Source organism: Ambystoma mexicanum, chromosome 1p (genome assembly GCF_040938575.1).
Source record: "Ambystoma mexicanum isolate Mex_15411 chromosome 1p, UKY_AmexF1_1, whole genome shotgun sequence".
In the NCBI taxonomy this organism is placed as follows: domain Eukaryota; kingdom Metazoa; phylum Chordata; class Amphibia; order Caudata; family Ambystomatidae; genus Ambystoma; species Ambystoma mexicanum.
The window spans coordinates 70,893,452-70,909,623 of NC_090921.1; the positions used below are offsets into that span (position 1 = coordinate 70,893,452).

The window sequence follows — 16,172 nt, forward strand, 5'->3', positions numbered from 1 at the left end:
AAGAGATGGTGAGTAGACAGATATACAATCAGCCAGGTACTGAGGAGCAAGACCTTTGATAGCTTTGTAGACTAGGAGAAGAAACTTGAAAGGGGATCGGTTGTGCATGGATAGCCAACCAGCATGGTGTAAGTATCTAGAAGTGGAGGACGATCGGGGTAAGTTGTAGAGGGTGTGGGTAGTGAAGCTGAGGGCTTCGTCTAGAGTGAGGAAGGGGGACATAGGTTGGTGTAAAGGGGCACATAAATATGCCTTACCAATTCCTACCCATGCTCCACACGATGCACAGAAGGAAGTAGTGGATGTGCAGAACGCAGGGACGAGATAACAATTCTCAGGATGAGAAGCAATAGACTCCCAAGCTGATTAAAGTTCAATAATAGCAGAAACAGCCATTGATGCCCAGATGCATGAGATCAGTATGCCAAAAGACTCTATGGCGGATAGACAATGTCTTAAGTAGTTACAAAGGGTGCAACATGCACTTTAGAATTAGCTAAAAGATCAGTAAATAGGAAGAAATTAATTCTCCAACACGGTTCCCTAACATGTGATCAAGACATGAAGAACACTGAGTCAAGTACAGATAAGACACCTGCTGACCTCCCTAGCATGCACACCGACAAGAGATGATACGCTAGCCCAAATACAAAGAAATAGATAGGCCACATGGCCTGGGGATGATGGTGAGTACTTTTAATTGGAATTAGTGCAGCACACAGACTTCTTTCTCCCCCTACCCTATGTGTGTCTCATATCTTGACGTCCCATCAAAATGTCCAAGGTTGAGTAAAGTGCCAAATAATAGACATCTCTCTTTCCACACTGCCCATGATGAATAATGCCAGCCAAATAGTGGCCAATGTAATGATGCAGTGAAACTATTATCTACGATGGGCGGGCTCAGGGGGAGCCATCAGAGATGTATAAGCCAATGAGGAAATTAACACTTATGCAATCTCTATATATATAGGTTAAGATACTAACCAATCATAACCACCCATAGATTGGGGAACTGATATTGTATTATGATGTAATTGCTTACATATTTTTAATCCAAAATCTGCTCACACTCGTAATATTTAGAGTTGCCTGTATGCTATCCCGGCCATGCTCTAACGCTTTGAATAAAGCTGGGTTTTCCTGTGAATAGTGAGGGCTCCATTATAGAGTATTCTTTTACTAGTGCAGCAAATTGGGCCCATCTCTACATTGGCCAAGAAGTAGGTATGACCAGTAGGTAAGCTTGATGGAGATTAGAGTTTTTGTAGAGTAGTCAGTATGAAAGGCATGAATTTTCCGAATGACGAGAAAGTTAATATGTGAAGTAGAGGGGTGCAAGTGATGAATTGTTGCGGTCGCAGGTCGCAAACAAAGATGAACCTTTTTTAAAACAATTATTATGTATGGATTTTTCTGTAAAGCGCGTTGGCGATAAAGCACTGAATAACTCAATAAATACAGATACAAATACATATGTGCCAGCCTTGAGCTAGACTGCAAGATGTTCAGGCATGAAGGTCATAGGAGAGGGGAGGGTAAGGATGGAAACCTGAGAGAGTTGTCTTCCACTTTTTAAGACTTCAGCATGAGGCAGCTGAGTGCCACGCAGTGAAAGATTGCAGTGTAACATTTGGTAATATATTGTGAGATGGCTGGGATGAAGGATGGGAAGGAGAACAGATGCGAGTGTAGTCGGCAAAGAGGTGATAGTGAAAGCCTTAGGATGAGATAAGTCTCCCTAGGTAGAGGGAGGGTGAAGAGCCAAGGTCCATTGACTGAACCTTTCTGGGCAGGGGTCCCAGGTTTACAGATTCCCGGAGATTTGAAAGGAGGAACCTTCCAGGTGGGAGACAATCCAGGTGAGAGCAGATTTGCAAAATCCAAGGTTCCGGACAGTGAGGTAGAGAGAGGAGTTGTTGACAGTGTCACAAGGAGCAGAGAGGTCCAAAAGGAGGAGTATAAGAGAGAAATGAGTGCAGACTCTGTGAAGTGTTTCAGGAAGAAACAAAGAATTTGTATAAAGCCCCTGCGTGTCAGCTAACACTAAAATGGATTAAGTGTTCCGAATCAGCAGCAACCTAATACCAATTCTGTGCCTTCACAGGAACTAGCCAACAAGTTGGCACCTGCCGTCCAGGATAAAGGAGGCAAAAGCCAGGTAGGAAGGAAGCAAGGAAATTGTTTGCTGGGATGTGTCGGTCAGCTGAGGGCTTCTTCAAAATAGCTAGGACAGATTTGAAGGAGGCAGGAACAGGCCCAGCAGAGAGAGAGAGAGGTTAAAGAGTGCAGAGAGAAAAGGGCAGGTGATTGGGGCTATCTCTTGGACCATTCCAGTAGCAAACGGGTTAATAGGAGAGCAAGATAGGTTTGCATTTCAAAGTATGGGTTCTAATTCAGTAGGAGAGATAAGTAGTTGAGAGTAGAAGTTGTAGGGTGAGAGGTGGAGGACAGAATGTGCATGGGAGAGAGGAGGCAAGTGAAAGTTTCACAAATGTTTGACATTTTAGAAGAAATGTAATGAGCATCGTCATGAGTAGAGAAGGGGGGTAATGGATATTGGCATGGGGGATGTGAGGAAACTCGAAGGGTAGATGAAGGTTTGTGTGGCTGATTGAAAAGAGAGGAGATGAGGTTTGTGAGTTAGGGGGATTCGGCAGAGATTGGTGCAGAGGAGAGAGCTGCTAGAGAATTCTTGTAGGCTAAGAGTGTGATAGGAATCTGTGATGTGTGCCAGTATTGTAGGTCATGGCGCATTTGTTGTTTTGAGGGTCCAGATCTCAGAAGTGATCCAGAGCTGAGGATAGGAGCCGGAAGGACTGAATATGGTAGCAGGATAGTGCTAGTCAATGGGAGTCATGCGTGCACAGTGGAAGTCAGAGAAAGCATGGTCAATAGAAGAGACATGAATGAAGGAGAGTGACAGGAGAGAGGTCCTTAATCATAATGTCAAGGGACACGAGAGCCCTGCCTGATTTTCCTGTTGGTCCTTGAAGATTGTGGGAGGAGGAATAGAAGGTGGAGAGGCCGAGATATTGAAGGGAACATGATTAATGAGAATGGGGTAAATGGAGAGGTCAGAAGAGGAGCAGGAGGTAGAGAGAAACGCAAGGTCAAGAGAGTGCCACAGGAACGTGCAGCCTTTTTGTGGTGGGAATAGAGGAAGTGATCAGTTAGAAGGAATATGCATTCAAGGGGGGGTGGCTGCGGAGGCCCTGGGTGGATTTGTTGTGTGAAAAGGCATGCAGGGGAAAGGAAGGAGTAGAGGAGAAGATGGGCTCAAATGATCTACGAGGAAGAGGAAAGAAGGGCACACAGTCAAATCATATGTGATGTATTTAACATCATATAAACTGAAGACCTACCATGACACAAATGAGAATAAGAGGAGGAAATATATATCGTGAAACAGAAAACATTACAAGTTAAAATGATCTTACTTCACTTTCCAAGTTACAGAAGGTCTCTCATAGTAGTAGCCGCATGGACCACAATAATCAGAGTTAAATGGGTCAATGATCAAAAAAGTTACTATGATTAGCTCTGAGTTACTCCTAACTAACCCAGAGAAAGCCAGGAGTAAGTTGATCATGGTAACTGCTTTATGAATTGCCCCATATATAGTAAATAACAATAGAGAAATTTGAAGCACAATACGAATAACAATAAATGAATGGAAAGTTAAAAGGGCCATGAAAATAAGTAATCACTGGGTTGACCCCACAATTAATCCCAAGATTGATTGCTGGCTATAGCAGACATATATTTCATGACAGGAGTGCATCATGATAGATCAGATTCCAATTACTTGGCAAGCCAAGAGTACTGTTGCAATCCTTTGCAAATGAAGATTGCACACAATGTGTGAACTGAGAGGAGGTTGGCCGAATCCCAGTTGGAAGTGTTCGATTATTTCCCTGATGAGATCGGGAGCTTGAAAATGTTCCAGTGACCCACTGAGATTTCATTGAAGATAGGCACTGATTTAAAAAGGATAGTGTCCAGCAATATATTACTTTGAATTGGTAAAATAGCTTCTATCACCTCTCAGACATCACAATGAGCAAACTTTTGCAACACGTCGTCTAGCGGGTGTCCATAAACTGAATGCAATAAGACATTTGATTTTAAAGCTGTGGCTAGGCATAACGAGAATTGAATATGTCCACACAGGGTTAATCTAAAGGGCAATCTTGGATGTAAGAACCCCATAGCTTTTCAGACTCTACTGGATGTAAAAGTAGCATCTCTTAAAAGATTTAGATGCAGATGCTCTTCAGATGCCAGATGCTCCTCGGATGCCAGATGCTCCTCGGATGCCAGATGCTCCTCAGATGCCAGATGCTCTTCAGATGCCAGATGCTCCTCAGATGCCAGTTCAGTTGCTCTTGTGGCTGAGATCAGGAGGGAGAAGGTAAGGATCATTCCCCTGTTTTGGTGCTGAAGAAAAAACCTTCAAGTGAGTGTAGATATTTGAAAAGCAGGTGTCCTTCTTCAGGATTCAGGATGGAATTCTTTGGGATAGGAATGGACTCATATGACACTCACTGATCATTTGTATAGTCACTCGATCCTCTTCTAGACAGGTGGTGTACAATTCACATGTCCAGGGAGAGAGTCTATACAATGACTAAAGCGGGGGCTAACCTGGGCTGGTGGCACACTTAGGTATGAACTTGTAAATCAGTATTATCTCTATTATTCCTTGATAGTTGCAGGATCTGGTGTACTAAGGCTCTGCCCCTGCCTCTTAATAGCATATAAAAGTATTGTGTTGTATACCAGAAAAATTGCAGTATTTAATATTTTGCTAGACTATATCATTGTATTCTACATGTGTGATTTATCATACAGTTGTATAATAGATTGTTGTTGTTGCAAACCAAGAAGTGCATAGAACAAGTGCAATTTTTCAGTTATACAACACACTACTGTTATAAACGTGACAGTTATATTTCCCTACACAGCAAACTCCAATAAGTAAGGATGTGAGATGTAGAGACAGGAGAGATGTAAAAAGTCAGTGTGTGATATCAGCCCTCCAAGAAAGGAGAGATGTAAACATTGCGTATGGACTGACTCCTGCAAAGCACACGAGATGTATAGAGCCAGAGGGGGTATATGCAAAAAATCAGTGAATGCCTGCAACCCTGCGAGACAAGAGATGTAAGCATAGAGTGTGTGTGGCCACTCCCACGAGAGAGAAAAGACTTAAACATTCCTTCTGTGTCACCTCTCCTGAGTGAGAGGAAAGATAAAGAAAATGGAGTCTGTGCCCTCAACCCTGCAAGAGAGAAGACACATAGAAATTCAGTGTGTGAATGACTCTATTCAAATCATTGGACCATCTAGGATACACTGATCATGCGCACTTGTCTTATACTTTGATAATAGACACAAAATGCACCACTATTGATAGAGGCATCATCTCAATTGTTCTTAATCATCACCTCAGTCACCACCACATTTCATTTACAGAGCCATAACGGCTAGTATTAATGGAAGCACATCATCTGGCTCAACTATGATCAGCTGTTGACTTTGAGGGTCCTCCCGCTGTGCTTCCTAGCACAAGGGTACCTTGCCGAAGTCAACTGGAATATGGTGCTCATCCATCAGTCATTCTACAGCTACAGAGAGGTTTGTCCTATGGTCAGAAATACTAGTTCCAGCATCACTACAAAACACGCCATGACTGTACCGTCACTGGGGGGACAGCTTGGGATGTCATCAATGTTTATGTTGACAAGTGCTGCTGACCACACAGACTGCTGCAGTGGGTCATTGCATTTACCAAGCGGCCCTGTGCCACTCAATTATGCATCCACCATCTGTGCAGCTGTAGTCTTAAAACCACTATCTGTTGTTCTCCAAGGCCAGATACATTGGAAAATACAGAACTTAGAAGCAAGTCCCATAGGGGTGTATGTGTAACAGTAGCACACCCTACACAAGGCTGTAATAAAGTCGGTGCTACAAGATGAAGATAGATGTTTTACCAGCTGATGGGGATGCTGAGTCGATGCGCAGCCTTCAAGCCTCTGCTCTGAAAAGAAATGATTTTGAGTGTGGACTTGCCCTTTCCCATATAAGTCTCCTAAATGTGTTGTCCTACTGCCCACGGTCTGGAATGTGTTGGGGGTTTTCCAGAGCCCCCTCTGGCAGTCCCCGTAAGCCCCCAAGCAACATACAAGGACACAAAGATGTCCGTCTTGCTCGGGCTTCCCGGTCGCACTGCTGCGGCCGGGAGCGCCCCCTTTATTTATACTGCACGTGGTGGCATGCAATGTCACGCAGCCGCGTGTGCCTCCTTAAAGGGGCAAAACACTCCTTGTTCATGAGGACAAACAAACAACTTGGTTACTCTAATAAACTATCCACACAACATGGAAATCAAGAAACTTTCAAAATGTCCCCCAACACCCCTTTATTTACAGCTGCCCTGGATCACCGCAAATAACACTATGACCCCCGGGCCACTCATGACACATTTCCCAAAACGTAATCGCTGAGGTAAGTGGGTTTCCCTCGCCTAGCCCTCTGGGGGTACCTCCCGCTTACCTCCGGCATGGGCAGTCCATCCGATGGCAATCCCCGGAAGGGGGACCGGGGTGTTGATGATGGACCTTGTCTGTCCTCAGGTATCGCTGTTAAGTCCGGTTCACGGGGAGGCCCAGTCCTGGGGTCCCCTAGCTTCTTAAAGAAACTCACATTCCGGGGAGCAGCCGACCTCCCGTCCGAGGCTGTTACCATGGACCCCTTTACGGCCACCACATCGAGCGGCTCGAGTTCGTAGGGGAGAGAGAGCTTCCTGTGGGGATGCCTGTTCCTGATGAGCACCTCATCCCCCGGTTCCAGTCGCTGCGGACGCAGCCCTCGCTGCACATTCTCTTGTTCAATACGCAGCTGCCGGTCTGTTTCCACCTGCTGGTCATCGATCACCCCCCCCGGGTCCTTCTCCCCCACCTCGGGCAGCAGTCCCCGGGGGCACCGCTCGAACAGGGCTTCAGCAGGCGCCACACCAGTGGACGCATGGGGGGTGGGGCGATACACCCGCAGAAATTGGTACAGGGCTCTCTGCAGACATTGACCCTGGCCCTGGGCTATTCTGAAGGTCTTGTTCAGTGTCCTCATCATTTTCTCTTGGCCATAGCGGGGTAATCTTCCTATGCTGTACCCCGTACCCTTCCATCAGCTCCGAGAAACGCTCGCTTTGGAATGGCACCCCGTTGTCAGAGCACAATGTGTGGGGGAATCCGTGGGCAGCATGCCACCGACTCAATGAACTCCACCTTCGGGTAGAGTGTTCATCCACGACCACCAGGAAGTGAGTACCGAGGGTGGTGGATCCAAAGTCAGCATGCACCACTTCCCAGGGCTGCCTACCCCACGGCTCTCTTTGTAGAGGGGAGGCCGCCTGACACCACACACACGCCGCCACAAAGTCATCAACCCTGCGCTCCAGTTCGGAGAACCACACCTTGAGCCGCAGTCTGGCCTTGGTTTTCGCTGTGCCTTGGTGTCCATGGTGGGCCAAGGAGATCACCTCCTCAACCTTCGACTGGGGCACCACAATTCGGTCACCCCTCAGCAGGAGTCCAGAAGCCGAAAAAGACAACTCCTCCCTCACCCACCAGAGCTGCTCCACTTGCCTCTTGGTTGCCCCCCCCAGGGACTCCAGCACCGTCTTCCACAAACCCTGCTGCATGGCCTGTTTCAAGATTCGGAAACACTCGCCCTGCGCTGCTGCTGCCTCCAGATCTTCAAGGGCCATGGCATTTGGAGTTGCCACTTCCACCACCATGCAAACTTGGTTGTCCGCCTCCTCCGCACATGTGTCCGGGTCCAACCCTCTGAGCACACCCAGATGCCTCGACAAGTAGTCTGCAGCATTGTTCGCCCCTGGCCGATATACCAGGGTGACCCCACATTCTAGGAGTGCCAGCATCCACCTCTCTATCCTTGCTGTTGGCTTGGATGAGGACCCCACCAGGATTGGAAGCAGAGGCTTGTGGTCCGTCACGACCATCACCGGGCGGCCCAGGTTATAAAGCCTGAAATGCCTGCAGCCCCACAGCAATGCCAGCGCCTCTCGTTTGATTTGAAAGTAGCGCTGTTCCGTGTCAGACAGCGCCTTGCTGGCGTAGGCCACCGGACGGACACCACCGTCTCTGTCCACTTGTGTAAGTACAGCCCCCAGGCCAAACGGGCTAGCGTCCACCACAACTTCCGACCGCAACACTGGATCGAAGAAAGCCATGGTGTCATCAGCCGTTAGTGCACTCTTGATGTCATCAAAAGCCGCTTGCTCAAGGGGGCCCCAATGCCAGCTCGTGTCCTTCTTTGTAAGGGCTGTTAGAGGTTTCGACCTCGAGGCAAGATTTTGGATAAAACGGCCACAGTAGGTCACCATGCCAAGAAAACTCCTCACATCAGACACCGATTCTGGTGGTTGTGCTTTCCTGATGTCCTGGACCTTCCTTGGATCTGGCGACAAACTCCCCTCCTTGAAAACAAATCCAAAGAACTCAATGGAAGGGCGAAGAAATTCACACTTCTCCCTGTGGAGGGTGAGGCCAAGCGACTGCAGTCTTTCAAATGTCCTTGCATCGCCTGCGCAGGTGGTCGACCTCAGTCCTGGCAAACACTAGGATACCATCGCTAATGTTTAATACGCCCTCCAGATCAGCAAGGGCGCCCCGGATGATATTCTGAAATATCTCCGCTGCAGATAACACACCAAAACGGAGTCTTTTGTAGCGGTAGAGCCCCCGGTGGGTGGTAAATGTCGTAATGTACCTTGACTCGGGGTGCAAAACCACCTGATGGTAGCGGGCCCGGAGATCCAGTTTTGAGAAAAACCGGGCACCCTGCACCTCCACAATGATGTCGTCGATCGTTGGAGTGAGGTGTCTCTCTTTTGATGGCTTTGTTGGGCAGCCTCATGTGGAGACAAATGCGGACAGAATCAGGTTGCTTCGGCTTTCTTGCCACCACAATCGGGGAGACCCACTGAGTTGGACCCTCCAACTTCTCGATTATGTCCAAATTCACAAGGTTGTCCAGCTCTTTATCCACCTGTTCCCGAAGATGAAAAGGCACTCTCCGGTGTTTGAGGGCAATGGGTTGCACAGACTCATCTATATGGAGCCTCACAGGGTCGCCAGCCATCTGTCCAATTCCGTTGAATAGAGCAACATACTTGTCCAGGAGGAGGTTGATGTCCTCCAGATACACCGAATATGCAAAGCTGACGATACCAAGGGCCTCCGCTGCAGCACAGCTTAGAAGAGTGTTTGTGCTCACCGGCGTAACATAGAAGCGTGTAGTGATCTGTGAGCCATCATACTCCACCTTGGCTACAAAAGCACCATCCAGCGGGAGAAGTTCCAACCCTCCAAAAGCAAAGATGCGGGCCCTTGGGCTGACCAGTTTGGGAGGCGTGTCCATTGCATCATAATGTCCACGGGCCATCACATTGACTGATGCACCCTTGTCCACGAGGACTGGGACCTGTGACTTGTTGACCTTCACCATGCACCTTGGCTGTCGCCTGGCCTTGGATTTGAGGGCTCCCACACTCGATACAAAGAAGATATTCTCCTCTTCTTCCTCCTCCTCTTCTTCCCCTGGGGGAACCTCTTTGCTTTGGCCCACCTGGGCTACATTCGGTGGGCGACTTTGGCGAAGAAATCCAGACCGAACCGGACCTCGGGGCACCATCACAGGCAGGGCTGCCTTGCACACCCAGGAGAAGTGATCTGCCAGGCCACACCTACCGCATGTTTTGCCAGCCGCAGGACACTGAGCAGGGTGGGGTAGGTCATACTCGCACTTCTGGCACGACTCGCCAGCTCTTCCACCTCTGTCACGCAAGTCATATCCAGCTCTTCTGGTGCCTCTGCCGCCTCGCCACATGGCGCCCACCTCCTCAGTCTTGACCGGACGTGTGCCAGCTTCCATTCTGGACGCCAGGGCCTCAGACACTTCGTGGCAGCGTCCAAGCTCAAGGATGCGGGCCAGCGTGGTGCCTGGCTCACTCAGCACCTGCCGTTTTAACTTGCCTGAGAAACATGCCTGTATGAGCATCGTGCGAATCATGTCATCCGCATCACCCCAGGCACATGCCAGCGACAAACGCCTAAGGCGGCCGTAAAAAGTGTCTAAAGTGTCATCCTCCTTCTGCTTTGCAGACCACATCAGAAATCTTTTATAGTCTGAATTGGCAAGGGGCAGAAAATGAGCCTGAAGGGCAGTCTTCGCAGCAGCATAGGAACCATCACCCGGCGGCAATGACTCAAAGATCTCCTGGACGGCAGGTCCTGCCGAGTACAGCATGGTGGCCAACTTGCTGTCATCGTCCGTCTCCATAGTGGCCGTGGAATACATGTCAAGGCGGTCCACCCACTTCTTCCATCTTGGCCCCAAACTGGATGACGGGCTCGAGACATCGAACTCAGGAATGGGCTGCAAAGCCACTGGGGCCCGTGCTTGAGCCATGATGGTAGGTGGCGGCTGAACAACTGGCTGCACCAATGGTGTGGCCTGAGGCTGATGAACCTGAGGCGCTGCCGGGGCTTGAGGCTGCGCCGGAAGTTGGGGCTGAGCTGGAGGCTGCTGCTGGTCTGCAGGCTGCCCACTGTCCTGGTCTTCATATCCGTTCATGGGATGCAACTCACCCCCACCACCGCAACACAGTCTTGGCACCCACACCAGCAATGCAAAGGTCCCACCTGGCAGGGTTGATAAGCGATGGTAGAGACGTCAGCTCCGCAGAAAAACTCCCTGCACAGACACAGTCAGCCAGGCATGATGATGAAGAGGACGATGAGATGTAGAAGTCCACAGCTGCAGCAGCCTGGAATGATAATTAAAAGGATGATGAGATGTAGAAGTCCACAGCCGCAGCAGCCTGGAATGATGATGAAGAGGATGATGAAGACAAAAGGTCCTCAGCTGCCCAGCTGATTTGTGTATGTCCAGGTGCTCCAAAAATTGAGCAAAGGAGATAATGCAGGCCCAACCATTTCAGCCCTTCACCTCGCTTACACTCGACGTAGGAAGCTCAGAAATCAAATCAAATTCAAAATTCTGGCATGTAAATGCAGGTATGACTGCCTGCTAGCAGTGAGTCCAAAAATTAGACCTGGATGCCTCTCACCGTATGCCCTAGAGCTTGGCGAGTATCCACGGCCGAAAATCTAAAATGGATGCCAGCCACGTGGTCGATGCGCGGCTCACGGCATGAAACGAAATGCAATTAAGATTCCGCTCCAGGGAAAAAAAATTGAAGTTTCAATCACCGCCGGGCCCAGCCATCATCCCCACCTCGTCGCCACTGTTGGGGGTTTTCCAGAGCCCCCTCTGGCAGTCCCTGTAAGCCCCCAAGCAACATGCAACATACAAGGACACGGAGACGTCCGTCTTGCTCGGGCTTCCCAGTCGCACTGCCGCGGCCGGGAACGCCCCCTTTATTTATACTGCATGTGGCGGCGTGCAACGTCACGCCGCCGTGTGTGCCTCATTAAAGGGGCAATGCCACAGAATGCAGCCACTTTAACCATAAAACAGGGATTAAGCGTTTAATGCAAAAGGTACTCAATGTTTTCTTTCATTCATTAAATAAATGGTTCATTCTGAAAGATTGTCCGCAGTTCTGTCACCAGCTGCAAAATGCCTCTACTCGCCGGTGCTATCATGTTCCAGTGCTCTTTTGGAGCAGTTCATTTACAGCAAGTAGATCAATGGCAGTATCTCACTCAGAGATGCAGAGCATCGACTCCCATTCTCTGTGGCTTCCTCAAAGGGCCGCAGCAAACAGCAGACACTGCACTTGAGCTGCCTCTGTGTCAGGCTAAAGAAGGCCCCATCCAATTCTCCACTGTGCTGCAGCTGTAGTCACTTGCAGCATTGCTTCTGTTCACATAAGCAGTCACACATAGGCAATGTGAAAATCCAGCGGGTCAGCACAGACATTTTCAGCTGATGGGCTGGGTGTTGGAGCTGCACCTGCAACAGTTTCAAAGCATCTCTGGCACTGTACGACAGGCTGAAATGAAAGCAGATCTTGTGTGCCGTAGCAAGCATATCACGGGTAGTGAAGCAATCATTGAAATAATGTGTCAGCACAAGGCGGAGAATATGTGGAAAGCAGGGCGCGCGCATTGTATTCCCCAGCCTTAGTGCAGCATTGATATTGGAGGCATTATCTGCTGCCACAAAGCCCAAAGCATAGTCATAGGGAGTTAGCATCAAAGGCTGGCATACACAAAGTGGCTTGTGGTGCACAACATGCAGATGCTTCAATGGCTTGCTTTCCTTGCCACTGGAGGGGAATGTGGGCCAATGCACTGTTACAGCCATGTCATCTGTGCTTTGTCTGCTTGTCTACATATCCATAAATAGTTGGACTTTTCCAACCTCAGGCCTGAAAAGGAAGTTGACTGAGAATGTGCCAGTGGGCATCAGCACTTGCCATCCACATTTCTTTTCAATACAGGTGCATGGTCTCCTACCAGCATTTTTGCCACTTTAGCATTGAGCAGCTGTACTCATGGTTATAAGGATATTTCTGACTGCGCTCAAAAGCCAACCTTAAGCTGGCTGGCATATAGACATTGTTCCCTTACAGCTACTGTGTTTAGGTGCTGTTGATGGCATGGTTAGAAACACTACTTTGCTGTGGGATTAACACACTGTAGAGTAAAGGACCTTAAGAGGTCCCGAAGGAAGTCACCGGGGGAAGTGCTGCTCACGGCATTCTGAGCCGGCAGGCAGCAGAGCAGCAAGCTGCCTCACAGCTCTCCACACCACCTCCTGCTTAAACAATAGGTACTTCCTGAGCATTGAAACCACAAGAGGACTTTATTACTTACATCAATAGATATAGTAGTGTATGTTGGAAGATAATTATTATGTGTTAAAAGTGTTTGTGCTAGAGTAAAATAAAGGCACATAAACACAACCATCGGGCTTGGTGTCTTCATTGACAGGCCACTACATAATTGGCGACGAAGGACAGGATCGGCTCAGCTGCACCACGATGCAAGGAGCAACGCCACCACCACCGTTCCTGCAAGTCCCAGGCAAGCCAGCGATTCCGTGGCGTTCTTGGTTCACCACAGAGAGCAGTGCCACCATGCTGCTAATTGCTCGCAGGCTCTTTGTGGTATGCTGTGCAGTATCTTGGTTCCAATCTTTTGCAATATATTACTTGACATGGCCCATCAATGAGGATGTGCACAGATCGGCCCCTGCCTTCCAACAGGCCACACATTTTCTGCAGAGAGTGAACGTGGCAAGATTCTGCTCTTGACCCTGTAAAAAGAAATTCCACACTGTAGATATGTGTTGTGGACTTGCAGTAGGTGTCATTGTCTGTTTATCATTCAGAGGCAGAAGAAGAGGGAACATGGAGTTCTAGAAGGTGCACAGGTGCAAGAGGTAGGACTGGTTGCTGAGCTGGTCCGGTTGGTGCTGATGCTGATTGGCACATACCACTAAAACCTCAGGGTTTCTTAGGTGTCACAAAGAAAGTGTCCTCAGATCAAGTGTTTGTGGTGGTATTTCTATAACCTGAACCCATGCAGGGGTTGTGGTGGTAGTAGGTGCCCTTTCAGGCTGTGGTTGTTCCCCCAACCGACTCTCTGGTCCACTGCTGGGATTGGACTAAGTATCAGAAGTTGTAGCCATAGCAACCTCTCCCAGTGTTATCTTACTAAAGGTGTGGTGCAGTCAATGACCTGGCCATCATCGTCAACATCATTTCCATAACCGCACACAGAGGTAGAGAGGGATGCAGTGGGAGAGTTAGATACAAACATATTCTGCTTCTCTAACAAGCCCCCGTCAAGAACACCCCTGTCTTCTGCCACAGATTCACTGGTAGACTCTTCAGATGGCACCTCAACAGTCCCCTGCAGAACATGGGCATGCACGCTGGCCTGTTGCACCAAGGAAGCTTAGGCTACATCCCCACGTGTGGCAGACTGTGATCTTAGGAAAGTTAGGGTTTGGGATGGCTGCACTGAAGAGGCAGAAACAGCCAAGCCAGGGATTACATTGGAAGGACTAGTATTCACCACTGCAACTGGAGTCTGAATGCCTGCCTCACTTGTAGTAGCAGAGGTGGATCTAGAATGTGTGGTTAATAACTGCCTTTCTACTATTCAACTTCCCAAAATGTGTGCATCCCCAGCAATTGCAGGAAAATACTGTTTCTGAAGTGATTCGTGCAACATGTCCATGGTGCCTACCTTTTCCCTGCCCACGTTTGCCTGCTGGCTCTGAGGATATCTTAAGTGGTGTTGCTTTTTGCCTCAAACGCCACATACATGAGCAGTCCCTTTTCCAAAGGGAGCTAACCCTGTATGCTCTTGCACCTGACCTCAACTCAACTCTTGAAAGTAGCATAAATGTTCTCATGTGTTAAATCAAGTTAATCCATGGAAATCCTACTGATCTCATATGGTGGTGTGTTTCGTCACACAGCCAATCAACCTGCCAATAATGCCCACCGCCTGTGATCACCTGCACTATTCGTCTTTCAGGTAAGCGGCCAACACACCGCTCCTTCTTCCACCAGCTCTGCTCAAAGCTGAGTCCTTTGTGAGGTGCACATTCCAGATTCCACATTCCAAATCACTGTACCACTGTACAAGGGACTTGGGGAAATTTGGTGTGAGGGCTGTCCCTTTCTGTCTCAATTTTCCAGGTGTTCCCTCCTCCCTAGTCCAGGCCTCTAATGTGGTTGGTGCTATGGATTGGTGACACCTGTCTGCTGGTCCTTCTTTAGACTACTCGTGGTTTCCCTAAGTCACTGGCTGACGGACTCCCTTGTGCCTTCTAACTTTCCCGCATCGTGTTCACAGGGGATTAAGGATGGTGCCTTCGTCCACACTGCGTCACTAGCTCTAGACGCACACACAGTCTTTCCTGCCCCTCTTCTACAGTGGGTCCAAAGATGTACTTCTTTCTAACCACTTTTATATCCCTAGAATCTTACACTCCACCTTCCAACCGCCACCTGTTAATGTTACTTCTCTTCCCAGTCCACAATTCTTCTACTCACAACTACCAATGCTACCTCATACTACCACCTTACAATGACTTCTTCCTCCTACCTACTACTCCTCTTCTTCATTAACACTACCTTTCTGCTCCTACCACTACTCCTACTCCACTACTGCTTCTCACTACTGCCTCTTTACTACCACTACTTCCTCTCTACTGCTCCTACAACTTCTCTACTACAACTGCTTCACATTTATCTCTCTCCCTCACTACCACCCTCTACTACACCACTATTGCCTACTAGTGCCACCTCTCACTCCCGCCACATCTCCCACCATTACTACCACTTCCTCCCACTACAACTACTGCCTCCTACAAACCCTCCACAGACCTCCCTCTCCAGGAACTTCCACACTCCTTCCTGATGTTGGTATGGGTGGTTTATAGTGAAAATGTCGACTGCAAAAATGTCGACTGCAAAAACGTGGGGAAAAAAATGTGAATGTGATTTGTTTTTTTTTTATTAATGGGGGGGTTCCCCAACCCCCCGTTTATTTTTACAAGCTAGACCCCAAAAACACATACAAATAAAAAAAACACATTTGAATTTTATTTTCTACATTTCTTTTTTCAACATTTTGCATTCGACTTTTTGCAGTCGACATTTTAACTGGACAACAGTATGGGTTATAGGTGACCGCTGTCCCTTATATTCCTAGCCTTCTTGTTGGCCTTTTAATAGAACTATCTAGTGGTGCTTTGTGATTGAGGCCCTCATGGAGACCTTTTCACATTAAAGGACTCCCTGGTGGTTTAGTGGGTGATTGCTTTGCCTAGACTCCAGGACTCCAGCAGTGCTTTGCTCCAGAATGCCGAGCTGACTCACAGAGCCTACACGGCATCCTCTTCTCTTGCGACTGGTGTTGCCACGGTTGCTACATCCTGCAGTTTCCCACGAGTCTTTGCTGCGTGGCCCAGCCTAGCTGCATCCCGTCGCAGGAATGGCCTTCCCTCCGCAGTGTCTTGTGTAGGCACTTAAATAGGTAAGCAGACCTTTGGACGCACAGACTCCGGCACTCTGGGAAGAGGGGGTTAGGTTAGTGCATATTCCTCCTCCGTCCTACTTCTCAATCCTCAAGCAGGTCTGACAGTTGTGTCAC

At 48.6% G+C, this 16,172-nt stretch overlaps 1 protein-coding gene across 1 annotated transcript in view; it reads right to left on the minus strand.

Annotated features, from left to right (window-relative positions):
• Window positions 1-16,172, minus strand: part of LOC138449413 (struthiocalcin-1-like) — a 182,947-nt gene that overhangs the window by 152,578 nt on the left and 14,197 nt on the right. The window lies entirely within an intron of this gene.